This window comes from Bos grunniens, chromosome 20 (genome assembly GCF_055505025.1).
Source record: "Bos grunniens cultivar Pamir isolate PY7600 chromosome 20, Bosgru_T2T1.0, whole genome shotgun sequence".
Lineage (NCBI taxonomy): Eukaryota > Metazoa > Chordata > Mammalia > Artiodactyla > Bovidae > Bos > Bos grunniens.
The window spans coordinates 73,726,690-73,746,923 of record NC_141184.1 but is presented as its reverse complement, the minus strand read 5'-3'; the positions used below and the strand labels follow the sequence as shown (position 1 = coordinate 73,746,923).

The following is a 20,234-nucleotide window of genomic DNA, read 5'->3' as shown; positions in this document are numbered from 1 at the left end:
CAATTCTGGGGTTTCTCTCTTGCCTTGTTCAGTTAGCCTTAACAGTAAAAATCCACGAAAACTACATAAAGATTCAAAGATACCAACAAAGGACAGCTTCTGTTTTTGAAATCATCTTTCCATTTAGTAGAACACGAGCTCTATTCTTTGTATTTTGCCTAGGGAATTAGCAATGTCCTGGTTCAGATGGCAAGGCATCCGCGCGCAGGAGACTGGGGTTTGATCCCTGGGTCGGGAAGATCCCGCCGGAGAAGGAAATGGCAACCCACTCCCAGTATCCTCGCCTGGGAAATGCCACGGACAGAGGAGCCTGATGGGCCGCAGTCCATGGGTTGTATTAAAGTTGGGCTCAACCCAGCAACTACGAACACAAGTATTTCCAAAGACCACACTCAAGTGTGTGTGTGTGTGTGTGTGTGTATCTCCTCTTGCCGTCTTGGAGTCTGTCTCGGAATCTTCATGTATTTCTGCCTCTGTATCTCCTGACAGCCAGCCGCCGGCCCGTTCGTCTGGCCCCGGCCTCTCCCAGGCGCTCTGGCTCTGGCTGAGGAGCTTGCGCAGGCCAGCTGTCTCCCTTGGCGTGGGTGCGTGCGAGTGTCTGTGTGTCTGTCTGTGTGCCTGCCTGTGGCTCGTCTGCTCTCTCAGGAAGGTCGAGGGCTTGGCGTGGGGGCAAAGGGGGGGCCTCGGTAGTGCGAAGGGGAGGGGCTGAGGCGCTCCAGTCGACCGCGCCTCCCTGGCTTCTGGTGGGTTTGGGCACCGGACAGGTGCCGGGCAAGTTGGGCGCTCAAGTTTCGCTGCGTCTAGGCCCGCAGGAGGTTCAGAGGCCCCTGGGCCGCGGGGGTTGGGAGGCGGCGGGCGCCGAAGACCGACACCTCCGGGGCCGCGCGGGCCTGAGCAGCGAATGGGATCGGGGGGAGGCCCGGCTCAGCGAGCGCGGCCGGGTCTGGAGTGGCCGCGGGTGGGAGGGCGCCGAGACCTCCGCACCCCTCAGCCCAGCCCCCAGGCCCTGCGCGCACGCACGCACGCATGCCCTCCCGGTCAATGGGGGGTCCTGGAAGCCCCTCGGGCCCCCGGGCCCGGCCAGGCGCTTGCTGGTCTGGTGTTGGCGGTGTTCGGGGGGTGGGGGCGGGGGGGGCGGGCCGGCGTCAGCAGGCTGGAGTCGGGTCGCGGGTCGTGCGGCTCAAGTACAGCATGCCCCGCGACGAGAGGTGCGGCCCGTTGGCCCGACCTGCAGGGCAGAGCGAAAGGGAGGCGAAGCGCAAGGCTCTTAGGGCGCCCCGAGCCAACCGCCACCGTCTCAGGCCGTATCAGCCTGAAGGCGCCGGATCTCGTCTGATCTCGGAAGCTAAGCAGGGTCGGGCCTGGTTAGTATCTTGGATGGGAGACCACCTGGGAATCCCGGGTGCTCGAGGCTTTTTGCCTACCAGAAGAGGTCCTTTAGCCCCCGCCGCGCGTCCCGATTCTTGGATCCCCCCCGCAGCCCCAGCCCCTCCCGGGCCGCGGGGAGCGGGTGGCCGGGGCCCCGACTCCCGCTGCAGACCTGGGTTGCCTCCGCGCGGCCCGCGAGCCCCTCCGCATTCGCATTCGGCTTCCAGGACACCCGACGACCGGCAGTCCCGTCTCCACCTGGGGCTCCTTTGGCTTGCCTCAGGCAATCCCGGGGCTTGCACCGACTCCAGCCAGAGCCCCGGCCCCCGCCCCACCCCCTGCCTCGAGGCCATCGCGCATGCGCATGTGCGCGCGCACGCACAGATAGATGTGCCCAAACGGGGCATCTAACTTGTTCACTTATACCGTGGGTGGATCTATGCCTGGGAGTCGGACTGCTGGACCATAGGCTACTTCCACTTTTAGTTCCTTCGGGAACCTCCATATTCTTTTCCATACCGGCTCTACCCACGCCCATTCCTACTCACCGTGGAGGAGAGTTCCCTTTGCTCCACATCTTCTCCAGCATCGGTTATTGACAGACATCGCAGTGAGGCCCAGTCGGACTCATGTGAAGTGGTCCCTCCTTGGAGTTTGGAGTTGAGCCTCTCCAATCATTAGTGACGTGGAGCAAGATGACCTTTTGGAAATGCAGATGCAATGCTGTCACCTCCCTGCTCCAACGGCTCTCGTATTTTCCCAGCATATTGAAGATACGACCACTTCCCTTCAGGCTTGCTCCTCACGTTCTTCTCTGATGTCTTTTGCCTGGAATGCCCTCTGCACTCTTTGGCTTCCATCCCATAGGGCATTTTTCGTTTCTGGAATGTCCTAAGTGTCCCTGGTCACATAGCCTTCCAAGATGCTATTTTCCCTGCCTGAAATTCTTCCTGCATCTCAACCCTGGTTTACCTAGGTTCAACCTATGGACCTCAACGAAATGGTGCCTCTGGAAAGCCTTCCCTGACACCCAGGTTTTGTGGTGAGGGAAGAGGCCCCTCTATAGGTTCTCAAAGGATCTGCCTGTGATGTATCATTAGAGTCGTCTCAGTGAAAGCAGGAACTCTGTGTCTTCTTCTCTCCGCCTTCTATTCCCTGAAACTTATTACATGCCTCCTAGCTCATCGTAGGTGCTCAGTATTTACTTAGTGTGTGAAAGACAGAAAAGCTCTTGGAAGCCTCAAGGGGTCACTTGGCTCGGCACTTTTGATCTCTTTGTATATTTGGCGATTCAATTCTTTCCTTTCCTGGGTTGATGGGTACACTATATTCGAGGCACAATCTAAGGCATGAAGACATATCCATACATAGAGGGTCTTGCTTTCAAGGAACTCGTACAGCAGATTTCTACAAGTTAGGGCTTTTCAAATGCTCTAGAAGCATGTGAACGTTCAGTAGGCTCCATTTTCATTTCAAAGAAAGATCGTTTGACTTCCATAGCAAAGGTGGAGACCTTCCAACGTTGAGTCCAATACTTATACCTTGACCATTTCAGGCAAGTCTTGTGGTTCCTTCTGGAGGTGTGTGGCTCTTGCAGAAATGTGAAGATCTTCCATCGTCCTCAGACTTTGGTGTCATTTGCAATCATCCAGAAAGCTTCCAGGTCTAGGTTCCAGACCACCAGCACACACAGTCAGTAGCCAACGGAGTGGATTCCAGGAATACGCATTGTTCACCGGCATTACCGTTGATATTGTTGCTGCACACTCAATGCAGTGGGCAGGGCCTGGATTGTCCACTGGGTCTCATGTGGAGTGGAAAGAAGGGCTCCCCCCCTCCCCCCCACACACACACACCACCCACCCCCACTGTTGACAGCCTTGTGACGAGAAACGGTCCCCGAAACAAGAATCAGACAAACCAGAGAAGCCCAGATGATAGTCCTTGAGATGAAGGAACTAAGCAGCTGGTTGCGATGGCACCAAGGGGAAAGGTTGCTCTTTGTGTCTGCCCCTCTACTCCTTTCTTCCTGGACGCCTTAGGGTTTTGTCATGGAGATTTGAAATAAAGTGCACAAAAGTCATATGTGTTGAATCAAGATTTTGCATTTAACCATCTCTCAAAAAGGAAGAGAGCTTCACCTGCACATGTTTCTTTCAAAACCGTCAATTGCTTTTCAATTCTGGGGTTTCTCTCTTGCCTTGTTCAGTTAGCCTTAACAGTAAAAATCCACGAAAACTACATAAAGATTCAAAGATACCAACAAAGGACAGCTTCTGTTTTTGAAATCATCTTTCCATTTAGTAGAACACGAGCTCTATTCTTTGTATTTTGCCTAGGGAATTAGCAATGTCCTGGTTCAGATGGCAAGGCATCCGCGCGCAGGAGACTGGGGTTTGATCCCTGGGTCGGGAAGATCCCGCCGGAGAAGGAAATGGCAACCCACTCCCAGTATCCTCGCCTGGGAAATGCCACGGACAGAGGAGCCTGATGGGCCGCAGTCCATGGGTTGTATTAAAGTTGGGCTCAACCCAGCAACTACGAACACAAGTATTTCCAAAGACCACACTCAAGTGTGTGTGTGTGTGTGTGTGTGTATCTCCTCTTGCCGTCTTGGAGTCTGTCTCGGAATCTTCATGTATTTCTGCCTCTGTATCTCCTGACAGCCAGCCGCCGGCCCGTTCGTCTGGCCCCGGCCTCTCCCAGGCGCTCTGGCTCTGGCTGAGGAGCTTGCGCAGGCCAGCTGTCTCCCTTGGCGTGGGTGCGTGCGAGTGTCTGTGTGTCTGTCTGTGTGCCTGCCTGTGGCTCGTCTGCTCTCTCAGGAAGGTCGAGGGCTTGGCGTGGGGGCAAAGGGGGGGCCTCGGTAGTGCGAAGGGGAGGGGCTGAGGCGCTCCAGTCGACCGCGCCTCCCTGGCTTCTGGTGGGTTTGGGCACCGGACAGGTGCCGGGCAAGTTGGGCGCTCAAGTTTCGCTGCGTCTAGGCCCGCAGGAGGTTCAGAGGCCCCTGGGCCGCGGGGGTTGGGAGGCGGCGGGCGCCGAAGACCGACACCTCCGGGGCCGCGCGGGCCTGAGCAGCGAATGGGATCGGGGGGAGGCCCGGCTCAGCGAGCGCGGCCGGGTCTGGAGTGGCCGCGGGTGGGAGGGCGCCGAGACCTCCGCACCCCTCAGCCCAGCCCCCAGGCCCTGCGCGCACGCACGCACGCATGCCCTCCCGGTCAATGGGGGGTCCTGGAAGCCCCTCGGGCCCCCGGGCCCGGCCAGGCGCTTGCTGGTCTGGTGTTGGCGGTGTTCGGGGGGTGGGGGCGGGGGGGGCGGGCCGGCGTCAGCAGGCTGGAGTCGGGTCGCGGGTCGTGCGGCTCAAGTACAGCATGCCCCGCGACGAGAGGTGCGGCCCGTTGGCCCGACCTGCAGGGCAGAGCGAAAGGGAGGCGAAGCGCAAGGCTCTTAGGGCGCCCCGAGCCAACCGCCACCGTCTCAGGCCGTATCAGCCTGAAGGCGCCGGATCTCGTCTGATCTCGGAAGCTAAGCAGGGTCGGGCCTGGTTAGTATCTTGGATGGGAGACCACCTGGGAATCCCGGGTGCTCGAGGCTTTTTGCCTACCAGAAGAGGTCCTTTAGCCCCCGCCGCGCGTCCCGATTCTTGGATCCCCCCCGCAGCCCCAGCCCCTCCCGGGCCGCGGGGAGCGGGTGGCCGGGGCCCCGACTCCCGCTGCAGACCTGGGTTGCCTCCGCGCGGCCCGCGAGCCCCTCCGCATTCGCATTCGGCTTCCAGGACACCCGACGACCGGCAGTCCCGTCTCCACCTGGGGCTCCTTTGGCTTGCCTCAGGCAATCCCGGGGCTTGCACCGACTCCAGCCAGAGCCCCGGCCCCCGCCCCACCCCCTGCCTCGAGGCCATCGCGCATGCGCATGTGCGCGCGCACGCACAGATAGATGTGCCCAAACGGGGCATCTAACTTGTTCACTTATACCGTGGGTGGATCTATGCCTGGGAGTCGGACTGCTGGACCATAGGCTACTTCCACTTTTAGTTCCTTCGGGAACCTCCATATTCTTTTCCATACCGGCTCTACCCACGCCCATTCCTACTCACCGTGGAGGAGAGTTCCCTTTGCTCCACATCTTCTCCAGCATCGGTTATTGACAGACATCGCAGTGAGGCCCAGTCGGACTCATGTGAAGTGGTCCCTCCTTGGAGTTTGGAGTTGAGCCTCTCCAATCATTAGTGACGTGGAGCAAGATGACCTTTTGGAAATGCAGATGCAATGCTGTCACCTCCCTGCTCCAACGGCTCTCGTATTTTCCCAGCATATTGAAGATACGACCACTTCCCTTCAGGCTTGCTCCTCACGTTCTTCTCTGATGTCTTTTGCCTGGAATGCCCTCTGCACTCTTTGGCTTCCATCCCATAGGGCATTTTTCGTTTCTGGAATGTCCTAAGTGTCCCTGGTCACATAGCCTTCCAAGATGCTATTTTCCCTGCCTGAAATTCTTCCTGCATCTCAACCCTGGTTTACCTAGGTTCAACCTATGGACCTCAACGAAATGGTGCCTCTGGAAAGCCTTCCCTGACACCCAGGTTTTGTGGTGAGGGAAGAGGCCCCTCTATAGGTTCTCAAAGGATCTGCCTGTGATGTATCATTAGAGTCGTCTCAGTGAAAGCAGGAACTCTGTGTCTTCTTCTCTCCGCCTTCTATTCCCTGAAACTTATTACATGCCTCCTAGCTCATCGTAGGTGCTCAGTATTTACTTAGTGTGTGAAAGACAGAAAAGCTCTTGGAAGCCTCAAGGGGTCACTTGGCTCGGCACTTTTGATCTCTTTGTATATTTGGCGATTCAATTCTTTCCTTTCCTGGGTTGATGGGTACACTATATTCGAGGCACAATCTAAGGCATGAAGACATATCCATACATAGAGGGTCTTGCTTTCAAGGAACTCGTACAGCAGATTTCTACAAGTTAGGGCTTTTCAAATGCTCTAGAAGCATGTGAACGTTCAGTAGGCTCCATTTTCATTTCAAAGAAAGATCGTTTGACTTCCATAGCAAAGGTGGAGACCTTCCAACGTTGAGTCCAATACTTATACCTTGACCATTTCAGGCAAGTCTTGTGGTTCCTTCTGGAGGTGTGTGGCTCTTGCAGAAATGTGAAGATCTTCCATCGTCCTCAGACTTTGGTGTCATTTGCAATCATCCAGAAAGCTTCCAGGTCTAGGTTCCAGACCACCAGCACACACAGTCAGTAGCCAACGGAGTGGATTCCAGGAATACGCCTTGTTCACCGGCATTACCGTTGATATTGTTGCTGCACACTCAATGCAGTGGGCAGGGCCTGGATTGTCCACTGGGTCTCATGTGGAGTGGAAAGAAGGGCTCCCCCCCTCCCCCCCACACACACACACCACCCACCCCCACTGTTGACAGCCTTGTGACGAGAAACGGTCCCCGAAACAAGAATCAGACAAACCAGAGAAGCCCAGATGATAGTCCTTGAGATGAAGGAACTAAGCAGCTGGTTGCGATGGCACCAAGGGGAAAGGTTGCTCTTTGTGTCTGCCCCTCTACTCCTTTCTTCCTGGACGCCTTAGGGTTTTGTCATGGAGATTTGAAATAAAGTGCACAAAAGTCATATGTGTTGAATCAAGATTTTGCATTTAACCATCTCTCAAAAAGGAAGAGAGCTTCACCTGCACATGTTTCTTTCAAAACCGTCAATTGCTTTTCAATTCTGGGGTTTCTCTCTTGCCTTGTTCAGTTAGCCTTAACAGTAAAAATCCACGAAAACTACATAAAGATTCAAAGATACCAACAAAGGACAGCTTCTGTTTTTGAAATCATCTTTCCATTTAGTAGAACACGAGCTCTATTCTTTGTATTTTGCCTAGGGAATTAGCAATGTCCTGGTTCAGATGGCAAGGCATCCGCGCGCAGGAGACTGGGGTTTGATCCCTGGGTCGGGAAGATCCCGCCGGAGAAGGAAATGGCAACCCACTCCCAGTATCCTCGCCTGGGAAATGCCACGGACAGAGGAGCCTGATGGGCCGCAGTCCATGGGTTGTATTAAAGTTGGGCTCAACCCAGCAACTACGAACACAAGTATTTCCAAAGACCACACTCAAGTGTGTGTGTGTGTGTGTGTGTGTATCTCCTCTTGCCGTCTTGGAGTCTGTCTCGGAATCTTCATGTATTTCTGCCTCTGTATCTCCTGACAGCCAGCCGCCGGCCCGTTCGTCTGGCCCCGGCCTCTCCCAGGCGCTCTGGCTCTGGCTGAGGAGCTTGCGCAGGCCAGCTGTCTCCCTTGGCGTGGGTGCGTGCGAGTGTCTGTGTGTCTGTCTGTGTGCCTGCCTGTGGCTCGTCTGCTCTCTCAGGAAGGTCGAGGGCTTGGCGTGGGGGCAAAGGGGGGGCCTCGGTAGTGCGAAGGGGAGGGGCTGAGGCGCTCCAGTCGACCGCGCCTCCCTGGCTTCTGGTGGGTTTGGGCACCGGACAGGTGCCGGGCAAGTTGGGCGCTCAAGTTTCGCTGCGTCTAGGCCCGCAGGAGGTTCAGAGGCCCCTGGGCCGCGGGGGTTGGGAGGCGGCGGGCGCCGAAGACCGACACCTCCGGGGCCGCGCGGGCCTGAGCAGCGAATGGGATCGGGGGGAGGCCCGGCTCAGCGAGCGCGGCCGGGTCTGGAGTGGCCGCGGGTGGGAGGGCGCCGAGACCTCCGCACCCCTCAGCCCAGCCCCCAGGCCCTGCGCGCACGCACGCACGCATGCCCTCCCGGTCAATGGGGGGTCCTGGAAGCCCCTCGGGCCCCCGGGCCCGGCCAGGCGCTTGCTGGTCTGGTGTTGGCGGTGTTCGGGGGGTGGGGGCGGGGGGGGCGGGCCGGCGTCAGCAGGCTGGAGTCGGGTCGCGGGTCGTGCGGCTCAAGTACAGCATGCCCCGCGACGAGAGGTGCGGCCCGTTGGCCCGACCTGCAGGGCAGAGCGAAAGGGAGGCGAAGCGCAAGGCTCTTAGGGCGCCCCGAGCCAACCGCCACCGTCTCAGGCCGTATCAGCCTGAAGGCGCCGGATCTCGTCTGATCTCGGAAGCTAAGCAGGGTCGGGCCTGGTTAGTATCTTGGATGGGAGACCACCTGGGAATCCCGGGTGCTCGAGGCTTTTTGCCTACCAGAAGAGGTCCTTTAGCCCCCGCCGCGCGTCCCGATTCTTGGATCCCCCCCGCAGCCCCAGCCCCTCCCGGGCCGCGGGGAGCGGGTGGCCGGGGCCCCGACTCCCGCTGCAGACCTGGGTTGCCTCCGCGCGGCCCGCGAGCCCCTCCGCATTCGCATTCGGCTTCCAGGACACCCGACGACCGGCAGTCCCGTCTCCACCTGGGGCTCCTTTGGCTTGCCTCAGGCAATCCCGGGGCTTGCACCGACTCCAGCCAGAGCCCCGGCCCCCGCCCCACCCCCTGCCTCGAGGCCATCGCGCATGCGCATGTGCGCGCGCACGCACAGATAGATGTGCCCAAACGGGGCATCTAACTTGTTCACTTATACCGTGGGTGGATCTATGCCTGGGAGTCGGACTGCTGGACCATAGGCTACTTCCACTTTTAGTTCCTTCGGGAACCTCCATATTCTTTTCCATACCGGCTCTACCCACGCCCATTCCTACTCACCGTGGAGGAGAGTTCCCTTTGCTCCACATCTTCTCCAGCATCGGTTATTGACAGACATCGCAGTGAGGCCCAGTCGGACTCATGTGAAGTGGTCCCTCCTTGGAGTTTGGAGTTGAGCCTCTCCAATCATTAGTGACGTGGAGCAAGATGACCTTTTGGAAATGCAGATGCAATGCTGTCACCTCCCTGCTCCAACGGCTCTCGTATTTTCCCAGCATATTGAAGATACGACCACTTCCCTTCAGGCTTGCTCCTCACGTTCTTCTCTGATGTCTTTTGCCTGGAATGCCCTCTGCACTCTTTGGCTTCCATCCCATAGGGCATTTTTCGTTTCTGGAATGTCCTAAGTGTCCCTGGTCACATAGCCTTCCAAGATGCTATTTTCCCTGCCTGAAATTCTTCCTGCATCTCAACCCTGGTTTACCTAGGTTCAACCTATGGACCTCAACGAAATGGTGCCTCTGGAAAGCCTTCCCTGACACCCAGGTTTTGTGGTGAGGGAAGAGGCCCCTCTATAGGTTCTCAAAGGATCTGCCTGTGATGTATCATTAGAGTCGTCTCAGTGAAAGCAGGAACTCTGTGTCTTCTTCTCTCCGCCTTCTATTCCCTGAAACTTATTACATGCCTCCTAGCTCATCGTAGGTGCTCAGTATTTACTTAGTGTGTGAAAGACAGAAAAGCTCTTGGAAGCCTCAAGGGGTCACTTGGCTCGGCACTTTTGATCTCTTTGTATATTTGGCGATTCAATTCTTTCCTTTCCTGGGTTGATGGGTACACTATATTCGAGGCACAATCTAAGGCATGAAGACATATCCATACATAGAGGGTCTTGCTTTCAAGGAACTCGTACAGCAGATTTCTACAAGTTAGGGCTTTTCAAATGCTCTAGAAGCATGTGAACGTTCAGTAGGCTCCATTTTCATTTCAAAGAAAGATCGTTTGACTTCCATAGCAAAGGTGGAGACCTTCCAACGTTGAGTCCAATACTTATACCTTGACCATTTCAGGCAAGTCTTGTGGTTCCTTCTGGAGGTGTGTGGCTCTTGCAGAAATGTGAAGATCTTCCATCGTCCTCAGACTTTGGTGTCATTTGCAATCATCCAGAAAGCTTCCAGGTCTAGGTTCCAGACCACCAGCACACACAGTCAGTAGCCAACGGAGTGGATTCCAGGAATACGCATTGTTCACCGGCATTACCGTTGATATTGTTGCTGCACACTCAATGCAGTGGGCAGGGCCTGGATTGTCCACTGGGTCTCATGTGGAGTGGAAAGAAGGGCTCCCCCCCTCCCCCCCACACACACACACCACCCACCCCCACTGTTGACAGCCTTGTGACGAGAAACGGTCCCCGAAACAAGAATCAGACAAACCAGAGAAGCCCAGATGATAGTCCTTGAGATGAAGGAACTAAGCAGCTGGTTGCGATGGCACCAAGGGGAAAGGTTGCTCTTTGTGTCTGCCCCTCTACTCCTTTCTTCCTGGACGCCTTAGGGTTTTGTCATGGAGATTTGAAATAAAGTGCACAAAAGTCATATGTGTTGAATCAAGATTTTGCATTTAACCATCTCTCAAAAAGGAAGAGAGCTTCACCTGCACATGTTTCTTTCAAAACCGTCAATTGCTTTTCAATTCTGGGGTTTCTCTCTTGCCTTGTTCAGTTAGCCTTAACAGTAAAAATCCACGAAAACTACATAAAGATTCAAAGATACCAACAAAGGACAGCTTCTGTTTTTGAAATCATCTTTCCATTTAGTAGAACACGAGCTCTATTCTTTGTATTTTGCCTAGGGAATTAGCAATGTCCTGGTTCAGATGGCAAGGCATCCGCGCGCAGGAGACTGGGGTTTGATCCCTGGGTCGGGAAGATCCCGCCGGAGAAGGAAATGGCAACCCACTCCCAGTATCCTCGCCTGGGAAATGCCACGGACAGAGGAGCCTGATGGGCCGCAGTCCATGGGTTGTATTAAAGTTGGGCTCAACCCAGCAACTACGAACACAAGTATTTCCAAAGACCACACTCAAGTGTGTGTGTGTGTGTGTGTGTGTATCTCCTCTTGCCGTCTTGGAGTCTGTCTCGGAATCTTCATGTATTTCTGCCTCTGTATCTCCTGACAGCCAGCCGCCGGCCCGTTCGTCTGGCCCCGGCCTCTCCCAGGCGCTCTGGCTCTGGCTGAGGAGCTTGCGCAGGCCAGCTGTCTCCCTTGGCGTGGGTGCGTGCGAGTGTCTGTGTGTCTGTCTGTGTGCCTGCCTGTGGCTCGTCTGCTCTCTCAGGAAGGTCGAGGGCTTGGCGTGGGGGCAAAGGGGGGGCCTCGGTAGTGCGAAGGGGAGGGGCTGAGGCGCTCCAGTCGACCGCGCCTCCCTGGCTTCTGGTGGGTTTGGGCACCGGACAGGTGCCGGGCAAGTTGGGCGCTCAAGTTTCGCTGCGTCTAGGCCCGCAGGAGGTTCAGAGGCCCCTGGGCCGCGGGGGTTGGGAGGCGGCGGGCGCCGAAGACCGACACCTCCGGGGCCGCGCGGGCCTGAGCAGCGAATGGGATCGGGGGGAGGCCCGGCTCAGCGAGCGCGGCCGGGTCTGGAGTGGCCGCGGGTGGGAGGGCGCCGAGACCTCCGCACCCCTCAGCCCAGCCCCCAGGCCCTGCGCGCACGCACGCACGCATGCCCTCCCGGTCAATGGGGGGTCCTGGAAGCCCCTCGGGCCCCCGGGCCCGGCCAGGCGCTTGCTGGTCTGGTGTTGGCGGTGTTCGGGGGGTGGGGGCGGGGGGGGCGGGCCGGCGTCAGCAGGCTGGAGTCGGGTCGCGGGTCGTGCGGCTCAAGTACAGCATGCCCCGCGACGAGAGGTGCGGCCCGTTGGCCCGACCTGCAGGGCAGAGCGAAAGGGAGGCGAAGCGCAAGGCTCTTAGGGCGCCCCGAGCCAACCGCCACCGTCTCAGGCCGTATCAGCCTGAAGGCGCCGGATCTCGTCTGATCTCGGAAGCTAAGCAGGGTCGGGCCTGGTTAGTATCTTGGATGGGAGACCACCTGGGAATCCCGGGTGCTCGAGGCTTTTTGCCTACCAGAAGAGGTCCTTTAGCCCCCGCCGCGCGTCCCGATTCTTGGATCCCCCCCGCAGCCCCAGCCCCTCCCGGGCCGCGGGGAGCGGGTGGCCGGGGCCCCGACTCCCGCTGCAGACCTGGGTTGCCTCCGCGCGGCCCGCGAGCCCCTCCGCATTCGCATTCGGCTTCCAGGACACCCGACGACCGGCAGTCCCGTCTCCACCTGGGGCTCCTTTGGCTTGCCTCAGGCAATCCCGGGGCTTGCACCGACTCCAGCCAGAGCCCCGGCCCCCGCCCCACCCCCTGCCTCGAGGCCATCGCGCATGCGCATGTGCGCGCGCACGCACAGATAGATGTGCCCAAACGGGGCATCTAACTTGTTCACTTATACCGTGGGTGGATCTATGCCTGGGAGTCGGACTGCTGGACCATAGGCTACTTCCACTTTTAGTTCCTTCGGGAACCTCCATATTCTTTTCCATACCGGCTCTACCCACGCCCATTCCTACTCACCGTGGAGGAGAGTTCCCTTTGCTCCACATCTTCTCCAGCATCGGTTATTGACAGACATCGCAGTGAGGCCCAGTCGGACTCATGTGAAGTGGTCCCTCCTTGGAGTTTGGAGTTGAGCCTCTCCAATCATTAGTGACGTGGAGCAAGATGACCTTTTGGAAATGCAGATGCAATGCTGTCACCTCCCTGCTCCAACGGCTCTCGTATTTTCCCAGCATATTGAAGATACGACCACTTCCCTTCAGGCTTGCTCCTCACGTTCTTCTCTGATGTCTTTTGCCTGGAATGCCCTCTGCACTCTTTGGCTTCCATCCCATAGGGCATTTTTCGTTTCTGGAATGTCCTAAGTGTCCCTGGTCACATAGCCTTCCAAGATGCTATTTTCCCTGCCTGAAATTCTTCCTGCATCTCAACCCTGGTTTACCTAGGTTCAACCTATGGACCTCAACGAAATGGTGCCTCTGGAAAGCCTTCCCTGACACCCAGGTTTTGTGGTGAGGGAAGAGGCCCCTCTATAGGTTCTCAAAGGATCTGCCTGTGATGTATCATTAGAGTCGTCTCAGTGAAAGCAGGAACTCTGTGTCTTCTTCTCTCCGCCTTCTATTCCCTGAAACTTATTACATGCCTCCTAGCTCATCGTAGGTGCTCAGTATTTACTTAGTGTGTGAAAGACAGAAAAGCTCTTGGAAGCCTCAAGGGGTCACTTGGCTCGGCACTTTTGATCTCTTTGTATATTTGGCGATTCAATTCTTTCCTTTCCTGGGTTGATGGGTACACTATATTCGAGGCACAATCTAAGGCATGAAGACATATCCATACATAGAGGGTCTTGCTTTCAAGGAACTCGTACAGCAGATTTCTACAAGTTAGGGCTTTTCAAATGCTCTAGAAGCATGTGAACGTTCAGTAGGCTCCATTTTCATTTCAAAGAAAGATCGTTTGACTTCCATAGCAAAGGTGGAGACCTTCCAACGTTGAGTCCAATACTTATACCTTGACCATTTCAGGCAAGTCTTGTGGTTCCTTCTGGAGGTGTGTGGCTCTTGCAGAAATGTGAAGATCTTCCATCGTCCTCAGACTTTGGTGTCATTTGCAATCATCCAGAAAGCTTCCAGGTCTAGGTTCCAGACCACCAGCACACACAGTCAGTAGCCAACGGAGTGGATTCCAGGAATACGCATTGTTCACCGGCATTACCGTTGATATTGTTGCTGCACACTCAATGCAGTGGGCAGGGCCTGGATTGTCCACTGGGTCTCATGTGGAGTGGAAAGAAGGGCTCCCCCCCTCCCCCCCACACACACACACCACCCACCCCCACTGTTGACAGCCTTGTGACGAGAAACGGTCCCCGAAACAAGAATCAGACAAACCAGAGAAGCCCAGATGATAGTCCTTGAGATGAAGGAACTAAGCAGCTGGTTGCGATGGCACCAAGGGGAAAGGTTGCTCTTTGTGTCTGCCCCTCTACTCCTTTCTTCCTGGACGCCTTAGGGTTTTGTCATGGAGATTTGAAATAAAGTGCACAAAAGTCATATGTGTTGAATCAAGATTTTGCATTTAACCATCTCTCAAAAAGGAAGAGAGCTTCACCTGCACATGTTTCTTTCAAAACCGTCAATTGCTTTTCAATTCTGGGGTTTCTCTCTTGCCTTGTTCAGTTAGCCTTAACAGTAAAAATCCACGAAAACTACATAAAGATTCAAAGATACCAACAAAGGACAGCTTCTGTTTTTGAAATCATCTTTCCATTTAGTAGAACACGAGCTCTATTCTTTGTATTTTGCCTAGGGAATTAGCAATGTCCTGGTTCAGATGGCAAGGCATCCGCGCGCAGGAGACTGGGGTTTGATCCCTGGGTCGGGAAGATCCCGCCGGAGAAGGAAATGGCAACCCACTCCCAGTATCCTCGCCTGGGAAATGCCACGGACAGAGGAGCCTGATGGGCCGCAGTCCATGGGTTGTATTAAAGTTGGGCTCAACCCAGCAACTACGAACACAAGTATTTCCAAAGACCACACTCAAGTGTGTGTGTGTGTGTGTGTGTGTGTGTGTGTGTGTGTGTGTGTATCTCCTCTTGCCGTCTTGGAGTCTGTCTCGGAATCTTCATGTATTTCTGCCTCTGTATCTCCTGACAGCCAGCCGCCGGCCCGTTCGTCTGGCCCCGGCCTCTCCCAGGCGCTCTGGCTCTGGCTGAGGAGCTTGCGCAGGCCAGCTGTCTCCCTTGGCGTGGGTGCGTGCGAGTGTCTGTGTGTCTGTCTGTGTGCCTGCCTGTGGCTCGTCTGCTCTCTCAGGAAGGTCGAGGGCTTGGCGTGGGGGCAAAGGGGGGGCCTCGGTAGTGCGAAGGGGAGGGGCTGAGGCGCTCCGGTCGACCGCGCCTCCCTGGCTTCTGGTGGGTTTGGGCACCGGACAGGTGCCGGGCAAGTTGGGCGCTCAAGTTTCGCTGCGTCTAGGCCCGCAGGAGGTTCAGAGGCCCCTGGGTCGCGGGGGTTGGGAGGCGGCGGGCGCCGAAGACCGACACCTCCGGGGCCGCGCGGGCCTGAGCAGCGAATGGGATCGGGGGGAGGCCCGGCTCAGCGAGCGCGGCCGGGTCTGGAGTGGCCGCGGGTGGGAGGGCGCCGAGACCTCCGCACCCCTCAGCCCAGCCCCCAGGCCCTGCGCGCACGCATGCACGCACGCCCTCCCGGTCAATGGGGGGTCCTGGAAGCCCCTCGGGCCCCCGGGCCCGGCCCGGCGCTTGCTGGTCTGGTGTTGGCGGTGTTCGGGGGGTGGGGGGGGGGGCGGGCTGGCGTCAGCAGGCTGGAGTACGGTCGCGGGTCGTGCGGCTCAAGTACAGCATGCCCCGCGACGAGAGGTGCGGCCCGTTGGCCCGACCTGCAGGGCAGAGCGAAAGGGAGGCGAAGCGCAAGGCTCTTAGGGCGCCCCGAGCCAACCGCCACCGTCTCAGGCCGTATCAGCCTGAAGGCGCCGGATCTCGTCTGATCTCGGAAGCTAAGCAGGGTCGGGCCTGGTTAGGATCTTGGATGGGAGACCACCTGGGAATCCCGGGTGCTCGAGGCTTTTTGCCTACCAGAAGAGGTCCTTTAGCCCCCGCCGCGCGTCCCGATTCTTGGATCCCCCCCGCAGCCCCAGCCCCTCCCGGGCCGCGGGGAGCGGGTGGCCGGGGCCCCGACTCCCGCTGCAGACCTGGGTTGCCTCCGCGCGGCCCGCGAGCCCCTCCGCATTCGCATTCGGCTTCCAGGACACCCGACGACCGGCAGTCCCGTCTCCACCTGGGGCTCCTTTGGCTTGCCTCAGGCAATCCCGGGGCTTGCACCGACTCCAGCCAGAGCCCCGGCCCCCGCCCCACCCCCTGCCTCGAGGCCATCGCGCATGCGCATGTGCGCGCGCACGCACAGATAGATGTGCCCAAACGGGGCATCTAACTTGTTCACTTATACCGTGGGTGGATCTATGCCTGGGAGTCGGACTGCTGGACCATAGGCTACTTCCACTTTTAGTTCCTTCGGGAACCTCCATATTCTTTTCCATACCGGCTCTACCCACGCCCATTCCTACTCACCGTGGAGGAGAGTTCCCTTTGCTCCACATCTTCTCCAGCATCGGTTATTGACAGACATCGCAGTGAGGCCCAGTCGGACTCATGTGAAGTGGTCCCTCCTTGGAGTTTGGAGTTGAGCCTCTCCAATCATTAGTGACGTGGAGCAAGATGACCTTTTGGAAATGCAGATGCAATGCTGTCACCTCCCTGCTCCAACGGCTCTCGTATTTTCCCAGCATATTGAAGATACGACCACTTCCCTTCAGGCTTGCTCCTCACGTTCTTCTCTGATGTCTTTTGCCTGGAATGCCCTCTGCACTCTTTGGCTTCCATCCCATAGGGCATTTTTCGTTTCTGGAATGTCCTAAGTGTCCCTGGTCACATAGCCTTCCAAGATGCTATTTTCCCTGCCTGAAATTCTTCCTGCATCTCAACCCTGGTTTACCTAGGTTCAACCTATGGACCTCAACGAAATGGTGCCTCTGGAAAGCCTTCCCTGACACCCAGGTTTTGTGGTGAGGGAAGAGGCCCCTCTATAGGTTCTCAAAGGATCTGCCTGTGATGTATCATTAGAGTCGTCTCAGTGAAAGCAGGAACTCTGTGTCTTCTTCTCTCCGCCTTCTATTCCCTGAAACTTATTACATGCCTCCTAGCTCATCGTAGGTGCTCAGTATTTACTTAGTGTGTGAAAGACAGAAAAGCTCTTGGAAGCCTCAAGGGGTCACTTGGCTCGGCACTTTTGATCTCTTTGTATATTTGGCGATTCAATTCTTTCCTTTCCTGGGTTGATGGGTACACTATATTCGAGGCACAATCTAAGGCATGAAGACATATCCATACATAGAGGGTCTTGCTTTCAAGGAACTCGTACAGCAGATTTCTACAAGTTAGGGCTTTTCAAATGCTCTAGAAGCATGTGAACGTTCAGTAGGCTCCATTTTCATTTCAAAGAAAGATCGTTTGACTTCCATAGCAAAGGTGGAGACCTTCCAACGTTGAGTCCAATACGTATACCTTGACCATTTCAGGCAAGTCTTGTGGTTCCTTCTGGAGGTGTGTGGCTCTTGCAGAAATGTGAAGATCTTCCATCGTCCTCAGACTTTGGTGTCATTTGCAATCATCCAGAAAGCTTCCAGGTCTAGGTTCCAGACCACCAGCACACACAGTCAGTAGCCAACGGAGTGGATTCCAGGAATACGCCTTGTTCACCGGCATTACCGTTGATATTGTTGCTGCACACTCAATGCAGTGGGCAGGGCCTGGATTGTCCACTGGGTCTCATGTGGAGTGGAAAGAAGGGCTCCCCCCCTCCCCCCCACACACACACACCACCCACCCCCACTGTTGACAGCCTTGTGACGAGAAACGGTCCCCGAAACAAGAATCAGACAAACCAGAGAAGCCCAGATGATAGTCCTTGAGATGAAGGAACTAAGCAGCTGGTTGCGATGGCACCAAGGGGAAAGGTTGCTCTTTGTGTCTGCCCCTCTACTCCTTTCTTCCTGGACGCCTTAGGGTTTTGTCATGGAGATTTGAAATAAAGTGCACAAAAGTCATATGTGTTGAATCAAGATTTTGCATTTAACCATCTCTCAAAAAGGAAGAGAGCTTCACCTGCACATGTTTCTTTCAAAACCGTCAATTGCTTTTCAATTCTGGGGTTTCTCTCTTGCCTTGTTCAGTTAGCCTTAACAGTAAAAATCCACGAAAACTACATAAAGATTCAAAGATACCAACAAAGGACAGCTTCTGTTTTTGAAATCATCTTTCCATTTAGTAGAACACGAGCTCTATTCTTTGTATTTTGCCTAGGGAATTAGCAATGTCCTGGTTCAGATGGCAAGGCATCCGCGCGCAGGAGACTGGGGTTTGATCCCTGGGTCGGGAAGATCCCGCCGGAGAAGGAAATGGCAACCCACTCCCAGTATCCTCGCCTGGGAAATGCCACGGACAGAGGAGCCTGATGGGCCGCAGTCCATGGGTTGTATTAAAGTTGGGCTCAACCCAGCAACTACGAACACAAGTATTTCCAAAGACCACACTCAAGTGTGTGTGTGTGTGTGTGTGTGTATCTCCTCTTGCCGTCTTGGAGTCTGTCTCGGAATCTTCATGTATTTCTGCCTCTGTATCTCCTGACAGCCAGCCGCCGGCCCGTTCGTCTGGCCCCGGCCTCTCCCAGGCGCTCTGGCTCTGGCTGAGGAGCTTGCGCAGGCCAGCTGTCTCCCTTGGCGTGGGTGCGTGCGAGTGTCTGTGTGTCTGTCTGTGTGCCTGCCTGTGGCTCGTCTGCTCTCTCAGGAAGGTCGAGGGCTTGGCGTGGGGGCAAAGGGGGGGCCTCGGTAGTGCGAAGGGGAGGGGCTGAGGCGCTCCAGTCGACCGCGCCTCCCTGGCTTCTGGTGGGTTTGGGCACCGGACAGGTGCCGGGCAAGTTGGGCGCTCAAGTTTCGCTGCGTCTAGGCCCGCAGGAGGTTCAGAGGCCCCTGGGCCGCGGGGGTTGGGAGGCGGCGGGCGCCGAAGACCGACACCTCCGGGGCCGCGCGGGCCTGAGCAGCGAATGGGATCGGGGGGAGGCCCGGCTCAGCGAGCGCGGCCGGGTCTGGAGTGGCCGCGGGTGGGAGGGCGCCGAGACCTCCGCACCCCTCAGCCCAGCCCCCAGGCCCTGCGCGCACGCACGCACGCACGCCCTCCCGGTCAATGGGGGGTCCTGGAAGCCCCTCGGGCCCCCGGGCCCGGCCAGGTGCTTGCTGGTCTGGTGTTGGCGGTGTTCGGGGGGTGGGGGCGGGGGGGGCGGGCCGGCGTCAGCAGGCTGGAGTCCGGTCGCGGGTCGTGCGGCTCAAGTACAGCATGCCCCGCGACGAGAGGTGCGGCCCGTTGGCCCGACCTGCAGGGCAGAGCGAAAGGGAGGCGAAGCGCAAGGCTCTTAGGGCGCCCCGACCCAACCGCCACCGTCTCAGGCCGTATCAGCCTGAAGGCGCCGGATCTCGTCTGATCTCGGAAGCTAAGCAGGGTCGGGCCTGGTTAGTATCTTGGATGGGAGACCACCTGGGAATCCCGGGTGCTCGAGGCTTTTTGCCTACCAGAAGAGGTCCTTTAGCCCCCGCCGCGCGTCCCGATTCTTGGATCCCCCCCGCAGCCCCAGCCCCTCCCGGGCCGCGGGGAGCGGCTGGCCGGGGCCCCGACTCCCGCTGCAGACCTGGGTTGCCTCCGCGCGGCCCGCGAGCCCCTCCGCATTCGCATTCGGCTTCCAGGACACCCGACGACCGGCAGTCCCGTCTCCACCTGGGGCTCCTTTGGCTTGCCTCAGGCAATCCCGGGGCTTGCACCGACTCCAGCCAGAGCCCCGGCCCCCGCCCCACCCCCTGCCTCGAGGCCATCGCGCATGCGCATGTGCGCGCGCACGCACAGATAGATGTGCCCAAACGGGGCATCTAACTTGTTCACTTATACCGTGGGTGGATCTATGCCTGGGAGTCGGACTGCTGGACCATAGGCTACTTCCACTTTTAGTTCCTTCGGGAACCTCCATATTCTTTTCCATACCGGCTCTACCCACGCCCATTCCTACTCACCGTGGAGGAGAGTTCCCTTTGCTCCACATCTTCTCCAGCATCGGTTATTGACAGACATCGCAGTGAGGCCCAGTCGGACTCATGTGAAGTGGTCCCTCCTTGGAGTTTGGAGTTGAGCCTCTCCAATCATTAGTGACGTGGAGCAAGATGACCTTTTGGAAATGCAGATGCAATGCTGTCACCTCCCTGCTCCAACGGCTCTCGTATTTTCCCAGCATATTGAAGATACGACCACTTCCCTTCAGGCTTGCTCCTCACGTTCTTCTCTGATGTCTTTTGCCTGGAATGCCCTCTGCACTCTTTGGCTTCCATCCCATAGGGCATTTTTCGTTTCTGGAATGTCCTAAGTGTCCCTGGTCACATAGCCTTCCAAGATGCTATTTTCCCTGCCTGAAATTCTTCCTGCATCTCAACCCTGGTTTACCTAGGTTCAACCTATGGACCTCAACGAAATGGTGCCTCTGGAAAGCCTTCCCTGACACCCAGGTTTTGTGGTGAGGGAAGAGGCCCCTCTATAGGTTCTCAAAGGATCTGCCTGTGATGTATCATTAGAGTCGTCTCAGTGAAAGCAGGAAC

General features: G+C 56.9%; 5 pseudogenes; all 5 read left to right on the top strand.

The window, feature by feature from the left end:
• Positions 1–1,294: 1,294 nt before the first annotated feature.
• On the top strand, positions 1,295–1,414 carry LOC147350854 (5S ribosomal RNA; annotated as a pseudogene).
• A 3,425-nt stretch (positions 1,415–4,839) lies between these two features.
• On the top strand, positions 4,840–4,959 carry LOC147350853 (5S ribosomal RNA; annotated as a pseudogene).
• A 3,425-nt stretch (positions 4,960–8,384) lies between these two features.
• On the top strand, positions 8,385–8,504 carry LOC147350852 (5S ribosomal RNA; annotated as a pseudogene).
• A 3,425-nt stretch (positions 8,505–11,929) lies between these two features.
• Positions 11,930–12,049, top strand: LOC147350851 (5S ribosomal RNA; annotated as a pseudogene).
• A 6,987-nt stretch (positions 12,050–19,036) lies between these two features.
• LOC147350850 (5S ribosomal RNA) lies at positions 19,037–19,156 on the top strand (annotated as a pseudogene).
• The last annotated feature ends 1,078 nt before the right edge of the window (positions 19,157–20,234 follow it).